Source organism: Ceratotherium simum, chromosome X, assembly GCF_057802395.1.
Source record: "Ceratotherium simum simum isolate JZ-2026a chromosome X, ASM5780239v1, whole genome shotgun sequence".
In the NCBI taxonomy this organism is placed as follows: Eukaryota; Metazoa; Chordata; class Mammalia; order Perissodactyla; family Rhinocerotidae; genus Ceratotherium; species Ceratotherium simum.
The window spans coordinates 100,372,935-100,381,237 of record NC_141940.1 but is presented as its reverse complement, the minus strand read 5'-3'; the positions used below and the strand labels follow the sequence as shown (position 1 = coordinate 100,381,237).

Genomic DNA, 8,303 nt, shown 5'->3' with positions numbered 1-8,303 from the left:
TCATTCAGCTTTCAGCACAAAGCTGGACATGCATTAGGTCCTAAATAGTTATTGATTAGATATATGGTGTGTTCATGCCATTCTATCTCAGTGTTCTCTATCTGCGTTTGTGAATTCCATGGATCTGTTGTTGTGTTTACATCTAAATGAAAAATTACCAGAAGCATTTTCAGGACTATCTTGATCTCTTCATAGCTCAATACAGCCACACAGATACAGTGTCCACATTTGCATGCGTGTTTTGAATCATGTTGATTGTGACTGCTGCTCTGATTGGCATATGACCACCCGTATGGTCATATTGATTTATTTTACCAGTGCAAAGACTAAAATTTCCTTTCAAAGTGATGATTGGGAAATGAAAAACAGTTTAATAGAATGAAACTTCAGCACCTTCAGTTATTGAAGTTATTGAGACTTTTAATGGTACTTCACAAAATCAACAAACAGCAACAGAACAAAGTATCACTTTACTTTTCACAAGTTAATAAAAAAGAACAGGGACTGACAGTATTTAAATGATGGCTTCCCCTACCTGAAAGCAGTTTCAACAGGCTCTTCCCTTATGAACCCTCTTCATGTGAATCATCATATGAACTAAAGTGTGTCAATCGTTTCAGTCAAGAAGACTGGTCAAGAACTGAGATGTTTCATATGCATTGAGGCGAACGGGCACGGCACACTCAAAAGAAAACCTGCATCTTGGCAACCAGATCAATTCTCAGGGAGAAGTAACTGTGTTTAAGACAAAAAGCATAATCTGATGCATAACTGGAATTTCTTAATTTTAATTTTATAAGTTTTATAGTTGTACTTGCATATATTTATAAATTGTTAGTTTTACAGTTACTAAAGCATACATTTAAGCATACAGATTTTTATACCTGCTTTTATGTATATGCATATTACAGTAAAATTATAATGTAATTTGTCACCATTGGGTGTCTGATTTTTTTTCCTTCTAAAGGAAACACAGTTTAAATACATATTCAACATCTACTCCCACTCATTGCTTTAATTTGGAGAAATAATGAGACTAAAGCTTTTAATGGGCCACTCAATACTTTCATTCATATTTGTGAGCCCCTACTATGTGAAATTTAGCATCAGACAAGTTAAATAGTCTCTGTCCTAAAGGAGCTCATGGTCCAGCCAAATTTTCCAAACTACCTAGAGAGGAATCCAGTTCAGAGTGTCACTCTCTGCTTTACAAGATGTATGCTTGAGCATGTGACATACTCTCTAATTTACAATTTCTTTTTTCTTTTTTTTTTTGTGAGGAAGATCAGCCCTGAGCTAACGTCCATGCCAATCCTCCTCTTTTTGCTGAGGAAGACTGGTCCTGAGCTAACATCCGTGCCCATCTTCCTCCACTTTATGTGGGACGCTGCCACAGCATGGCCTGACAAGTGGTGCGTCGGTGCGCGCCCGGGATCCGAACCCGGGCCGCCAGCAGCGGAGCGCGTGCACTTAACGGCTAAGCCATGGGGCCGGCCCCTACAATTTCTTTATCTGTAAAATATGGGTGATAATAATAAAAATTAACTCAGAGGGTGTCTGTAATAATGAGATAATGTAGAGTGAACAGCTCAAAGACAGTATTGATTTTGAATTGATAGATAATATTGATTTTGGATTGATATATCACTTTTCACTACCCCTCATTAAATGATTTGTTTATACATATGCATGCACACACACACACACACACGTATATGGAGAGTGAGATAAGCCACCAACTGCTGCTACTTATGGTCCACTTCCTTATGAATATATCATCGAGCCTACCGCATGCATTAATTTTTAGAGAAGGGCTTATATGGAACATTGAATAGTACTTAGCTGTAAAAAATGCAAATATGAGGAGTTTATAGAACAAGTTTTTATGTTAGTACCTATAAAAATACCTGGCATATAATAGGTACTCAATAGAAATATATTGAATGAATGAGTGAGAGCTAATCACTGTCACTGAGTCAGAACTTATTGCCTAACATCAGTCATCTATTAGTTCCGTAACATTTTAAAATGATGAAGGGAACTGAAAGTCAAAAGAGTTTTCACAGATTATATCACTAGAATTTTTATCTGATGAGTCTGCATTTATTATGAATAATACTATGATGGTCAATTTTATACGTCAACTTGACTGGGCCAGGGGGTACCCAGATATTTAGTCGAATATTACTCCGTGTGTGCCTGTGAGGGTGTTTTTCCATGAGATGAACATTTGAAACAGTAGACTGAGTAAAGCAGGTTGCTCTCCCTAATGTGGGTGAGCCTCACACAATCATTGGAAGGCCTGGATAGAACAAAAATACTGACCCTCCTCTGAGTAAGACAGAACTCCTCCTGCTGGACTGCCTTTGAGCTGGGACATCAGTTTTTTCCTGCCTTCAACTTGAACTTCCTCAGTCTCGAGCCTGCTGGACTTTGGACTGGACCTACACCATCCGCTCTCCTGGGTCTCAAGTTTGCTACCTACAGATTTTGAGCCTTGTCAGCCTCCATAATCACGTGAGCCAATTCCATATATATATGTCCTATTGGTTCTGTTACTCTGGAGAATCATGACTAATACTAATACAATACAAACACTGACCACAAACATTTCAAAGAAACCTTTATCTTATAGTTCTATATTCATATTTTTAAGAAACATGATCTGCTCTGAAGTTTTCTCACTCTACGTTTGTATTTAGTTTTATATTTCTCATTAGAGAAACACTGGATGGAATGCTTTTGTTTATACACATGTATATTTCCTTCACGGAAATTTGAGGTGCCAGCCCATGCTTGTTTATTGATTTCCCTTAGGAAAGTTAGTTTTTAAACCTTAGGCTTCTCTCAGTTATAATATATATTTTACTACTACCTTCTTCCCTAGGAGGTAATGATGAGGGATGAAATATCTGAGAAACACCATTATCACCCTGTAGGGCTTGGTCCTTGCTTGCTCAGCAAGAGGCCACAAGCCCGTTGCAACCACGTGTCCTTCTGGCTCTCTTCTGGGCAGGACACCCAGCTGCTGGGATTTGTAACGATCCAGGGCCTAGCCAGCCCGGATCCTACCTTATCTCACTCAAAGAATATCACTTCTTAAAGGGACACAGAGCCCCTCCACGTGAGCTACTATGCCTGGGAACGCTGGCCGTACCAGGGACAGCCCCTCTTGGCAAGCATATAGCTTTTGTGCCCCTTGCCTATATAAGCAAAGCCCCTCCCCACCCACGATTGCGGGTGCACACTTCCATTCAGCCAGCCAGCACTGGACATTCCCTATATGTAACTCCCAATAAACCTATATGTCTCGTTCGCCATCTCTGGGTCATTTCTTTGGTCTCTCTGCAACCTCTCCAGCACTGCTCACCCAACTGAGTATGCAGACAGACACACTTCTTAGTATACACATAACCATTCAATAGTATTATTATTTTACGTATTTGAAGAGTAAAATTATAGGGATAAATTAATTATTAAATAATCTTGGGACATAATGAGAAAATGTTCTACAAAATCAAGACTTCTTCTATTTAAATAGGTTCTTACAGTGAAGTCTACAATGGAATCTCTCAAGGAAATTTTGAAAGTCTACAATTATATTAATACTAAACATTGGCATTAAGCAAATATAGAATACAATTTTATCTCATTGAGAAATTGATCATGTAGTTCTTTTCCATCTCAAGTGCGTGATTCTATCTTTGAAATCAACTTATCAAACAGACATTATTCTATTTCTTTACAGATTCAAAAATTAAATGTCTCTAAAACTGTTTACATGAGTTTACATTGTGACATTTGATATGTGATCATTTGCTTTCTTCATAAACTCTGATTATAAAATAGCATAAGCTTCCAAAAGAGAAATAAAGAGACCCAAAAAAGGTACATTAATCAAAGCCATGGGATTAATCCTTTACATGAAAATAGGCATTTTGTCCTAACTTGATCTGAGAGCACTTATAATATTCTGTCACTCTATCTTGTACCTTCAGAACAGAGACCACGTTTGATTCTTCTGTGTATCTCCAGAATCAAACACAGTGTCTGACACATATTTGAAGTATATAAACAGTTGTTGAATTAATGCATAAATAAATTAATTACAAATACCTAGGTTGGTCTTATGTCTTCCACTATAATATCCTTGAATTCTAAGAATATATTTTCTCTTTTTTATTTCCATATAGATGTGTAATATCTTGTATGTATTTACTTGAGACAATAAGGGGGGAAAATGGCAGTTTTTTGTTTCATTTTGTTTTGTTTTGGTCTGCTTCTCCACTAGAATACAAACCCCAAGGGAACAGAGACTTTGTCTCTCTTTGTTACTAATATATGCTCAAATCCTAGACCAGTGCCTGGGTCATATTAAGGTAATCAATAAATATTTGTTGAGTGAATTAATGAATGAATGAAAGGCCATTGAGATCAGTGGTATTCCCTACGATGGTGGCTCATTCCACAGAACATAATTGGGCTTAACAAAAAGACTTGCTGAGTGGCAGTAAAAGTGCAAATGAGGTTGGAGGGGAGGAATACATCCACACGGTTAAGTGCTTTCTCTAAGAATGCACCTAAACCATTTGTTTTCTGCCAGAGACAAGAGAAGACCGTACTTACTGGAAAGGAAGGAAACTGACAAGCCAGGCGAAGGGGGCGAGCAAATCTAGGACATCAGTGATGAGATCATTGAAACTGTCCGTACTGGGGTCCAGACAGGGCGGAAGGAATGTGCTTCTAGGACTGTGCTGAAAGATTAAGAGACGAGAGAGAATAAAGGGTAGTGAAGAACAAGCTCAAAAAGAGTGAAAGATGGAGAGGTGGAGAGATTCACTGAGACTTTGGGGGTGGTGCTCTGCTGTCAGAGAAGTGTCAACTTGATCATGACTAGAAAGAGAAAAGTGGAGGTCACTGGAGTTACTAACTCTAGGAACTGAGTGAGGAGACTATCAGAGTATCATTAGCATGGATGTTGAAATCACTGATTTATCTACCATTCAAATAAAGCTGTGTGATAGTAAACATATCTAATGAGACCACAAAAGGACTATATTTAATGAAACAATCACATTAGGACAATATTCAAATAAGCTGCTCAAAGAAATCATGCAGGTGGTTGACTCAAAATGGTTGCACTTATATTCATGAATAACATTTTAAAATATTGTATAGGCCAGATGCTTAGCACAGACTCACCCAGCCTCACCCAGGCTCTGACAGAACCTGGAACACCACGCTCACAACCCTCCCCACCCCCACCCCCGGCCCCGCCCGCCCCACCCCCACCCCCACCCCCATCCCGTAACGTGAACGGATCCCCTCACGTAACGTAACGGACCCCCCCTCACGTAATGTAACGGACCCCACCCTGATCCCCCTCACGTAACGTAACGGACCCCCCACCCCGCCCCGTAACGTAACGGATCCCCCCTCACGTAACGTAACGGACACCCACCCTGCAAAGTAACGGACACTCGCACTTTGGTCGGACTCCATTTTGGTCGCAACCCAGACCAGCCGCCCAGCCGGTGCCCACTCGCCGGCGCCTTGGTCGTGCACTCTGGGAACACTCCCAGGCCGCCTTCGCCTTCGCGCCCGCCGCAACCGCCCAGCCAGCCATGGCGAGCGCGCCGCTGTCGCAGGTGCTCCAGAACTACCACACCGACTGCGAGGCCGCCATCAACAGCCAGATCTGCCTGGAGCTGTACGCCTCCTACGTGTACCTGTCGATGGGCTACTTCTTCGACAGAGACGACGTGGCCCTGAAGCACTTCTCCCAGTTCTTCTTGCAGCTGTCGCGCCAGAAGGGGGAGCTCGCCAAGAAGCTGATGCAGCTGCAGAACCTGCGTGGAGGCCGCATCCTTCTCCGCGACATCTCGAAGCCAGACCGCGACGACTGGGAGAGCGGCCTGAAGGCCCTGGAGTGCGCTCTGCACATGGAGAAGTGCGTCACCCAGAGCCTGCTCGATCTGCACCAGCTGGCCACCCACAAGAAGGATCCCCATCTGTGCGACTACCTGGAGAGTCAGCACCTGCTCGAGCAAGTCAAGTCCATGAAGGAGTTGGGGGACCATCTCACCAACCTGCGCAAGATGGGGGCCCCGGAAGACGGCATGGCCGAGTACCTCTTCGACAAGCTCACCCTGGGGGACGGCAGTAAGAACTGAGTTTGGACTGCCCTCCCCACGGCCACCGCGGCTTGGTGACTTCCCCTGGTCACCATACTGAGCATGCATATTGCAGTATTGCCCTTGCAAAACGTTCACTTAAGTTTTCTTTCTTTCAATTTTACCAGTTTATTCCAATAAAGTTATCTGGTTCCTAAATAAAGGTCTCTCTTTAATTTGTGTGTGCAAACCTCTCACCTTTTAAGCTTTGAGACAGGTATCCAAGGGTCTCTCCACCCACCCATGTCCCATCCACATGCAGCTCAGGATCTCCGTGGATGGAGGGAGAAGGTATTCCATGGGACCCTGGGAAACACAAAATTAATCTTCCCCTTATAAACAATGTGGGTGGAGGGGCAGAATGGGGGGGTGGGGGGGTGACGTTGGGCCCTGGTGAATGTAGGTGCATGTGAATAGTAAAAATATAGAAACGCGGCCTGAAAAGCATGATTGCAGTTGCCTCTGGGGAAGAAACGAAGAGAATGGGGTTGGGCAGGGATTAAAATAAAGGGGATTTTCAGCTTTATCTGAAATGTTTATGTTCATTAAATTATGCAAATATTAATAGTTGAGTCTGGATAGCAAGATGGGGGCGTTGGAAGTCTAAATGGTAGAGTACCTCTTTGACAAGTTCACCCTGGGCTGCAGTGATAATGTAACTGAGGGTAGAGCTGGCTTCCCCATAGACGAAGGGGTGACTTCCTGTGGTCACCAATGCCTGGCGTGCATGTTGCAGTTATGAAACGTCTACTTATGTGTGGTTTCATTTCTGTCATATGTATATATGTATACATGTGTGTGGATGTACATATATATATGATATATATTCATTCCAACCAGTAGCAGAGTTCATTTTGAATCTCTAGACTAGATTCTGAATGTTTGCTTCGGAAGACACTCTGTTGAAAAGCAGTTCAGTGATTGCATTAGTGGAAATGATATAGCTGCTTTCTAGACCTTTCCTAAGCCTGGTTGTATTCTGCTCTTGGGTTTCATGTATCCAACTTTGATCTAGTTTTTATTATTTGCTACCAAGAGAACCTCGGCTAATATGTCTTCTTATTGTCACCAGATCTTTACCAGGCTCCACTGTAATTATTTACAATAGAGTAAATAGCTCCTCTAGGGTAGTAAATGACATTTTTCTCTTTATCCCTAGTGCAGAGTCTGCTGAAAGGAAAAGGGATGAAAGGGTGGGAGGGATAAAATAAAAACAATTGCCTGGATGGCAATAACAGAGTAGTGAAGGCTGCTACTGCAGGCATGTCTTCTCACCTGAAAGTATTTCCTTCATAATCTACAGGTTTTTAATTCCTTAGACCAGACTTTTCAAGACTGTGTCAAGTATCAGCCAGTGCCACAAAATATTAGCAGGTGTTCAGTGAAAAATGGATTCATATATATATATAATGTTTACATTAATTGAATTAGCAGGATTTTTTGTTTTTCAGTTTGTTTACTCTAGAAATTTTATGTCTTTAATGTAAAAAATATACATTGTGAATTTATAACATGGAGATAAAATATTCAGTGTTTTCCAAACATTCTGATCATTGGATCGTTTTTCTACCAAATCTCAAGAACAGTATTCCAAAGAAAATAGCTTTAGAAACAACATTAAAAGGTATTATCATGTGTTATTCCAGAAGTATATACCTAGTAGCTAAACCTCACTCACTTTCACTAAGAAGTCAATATGAGAAACTGGAACTTTTGCTGTGAAGATTCCAGCACAGTAAGTTTTCAGACAATAAATGTAATGCAGGGCCCTCATCATGAGAGTGGGTAGATATCACATACGTCCATTTTGTTTCTGAATGGATAACTCCCAACACTGAATTTTTCCATCATATTCTAGTTTCCATTTCTAAATGAATGGCTTCTGGGAGTGATAACATTGATATTTCTCTAGTACATAACGTTGAGAGAAAGTTCAAGGCTACTAATTAGCTTATATTCTTCACCTCCCTCTACCTATGTATCATCTCACCAGCAGCAGAATTCTTCATTTTAATTTTCCAGACTGGATTGCTGAATTTTGGTCAGTAATACACCTTTTTGTTAAAAGCAGTCTGTGCGTGCATTTTTTGGAAATAAGATGGCTGTTCCTCTCACCGAAGCATGCTGAAA

General features: G+C 41.2%; 1 long non-coding RNA gene and 1 pseudogene across 1 annotated transcript; one reads left to right on the top strand and one right to left on the bottom strand.

Moving 5' to 3' along the window:
• Positions 1 to 669: 669 nt before the first annotated feature.
• Positions 670 to 5,524, bottom strand: LOC147911958 (uncharacterized). Its single transcript, XR_015550682.1, has 3 exons — positions 5,462 to 5,524; positions 4,627 to 4,754; positions 670 to 735 (listed from the first exon to the last, which is right to left on the bottom strand). It is a non-coding gene; the product is annotated as an uncharacterized LOC147911958 (long non-coding RNA).
• Positions 5,525 to 5,587: 63 nt separating this feature from the next.
• LOC101392288 (ferritin heavy chain pseudogene) lies at positions 5,588 to 6,282 on the top strand (annotated as a pseudogene).
• Positions 6,283 to 8,303: the final 2,021 nt, after the last annotated feature.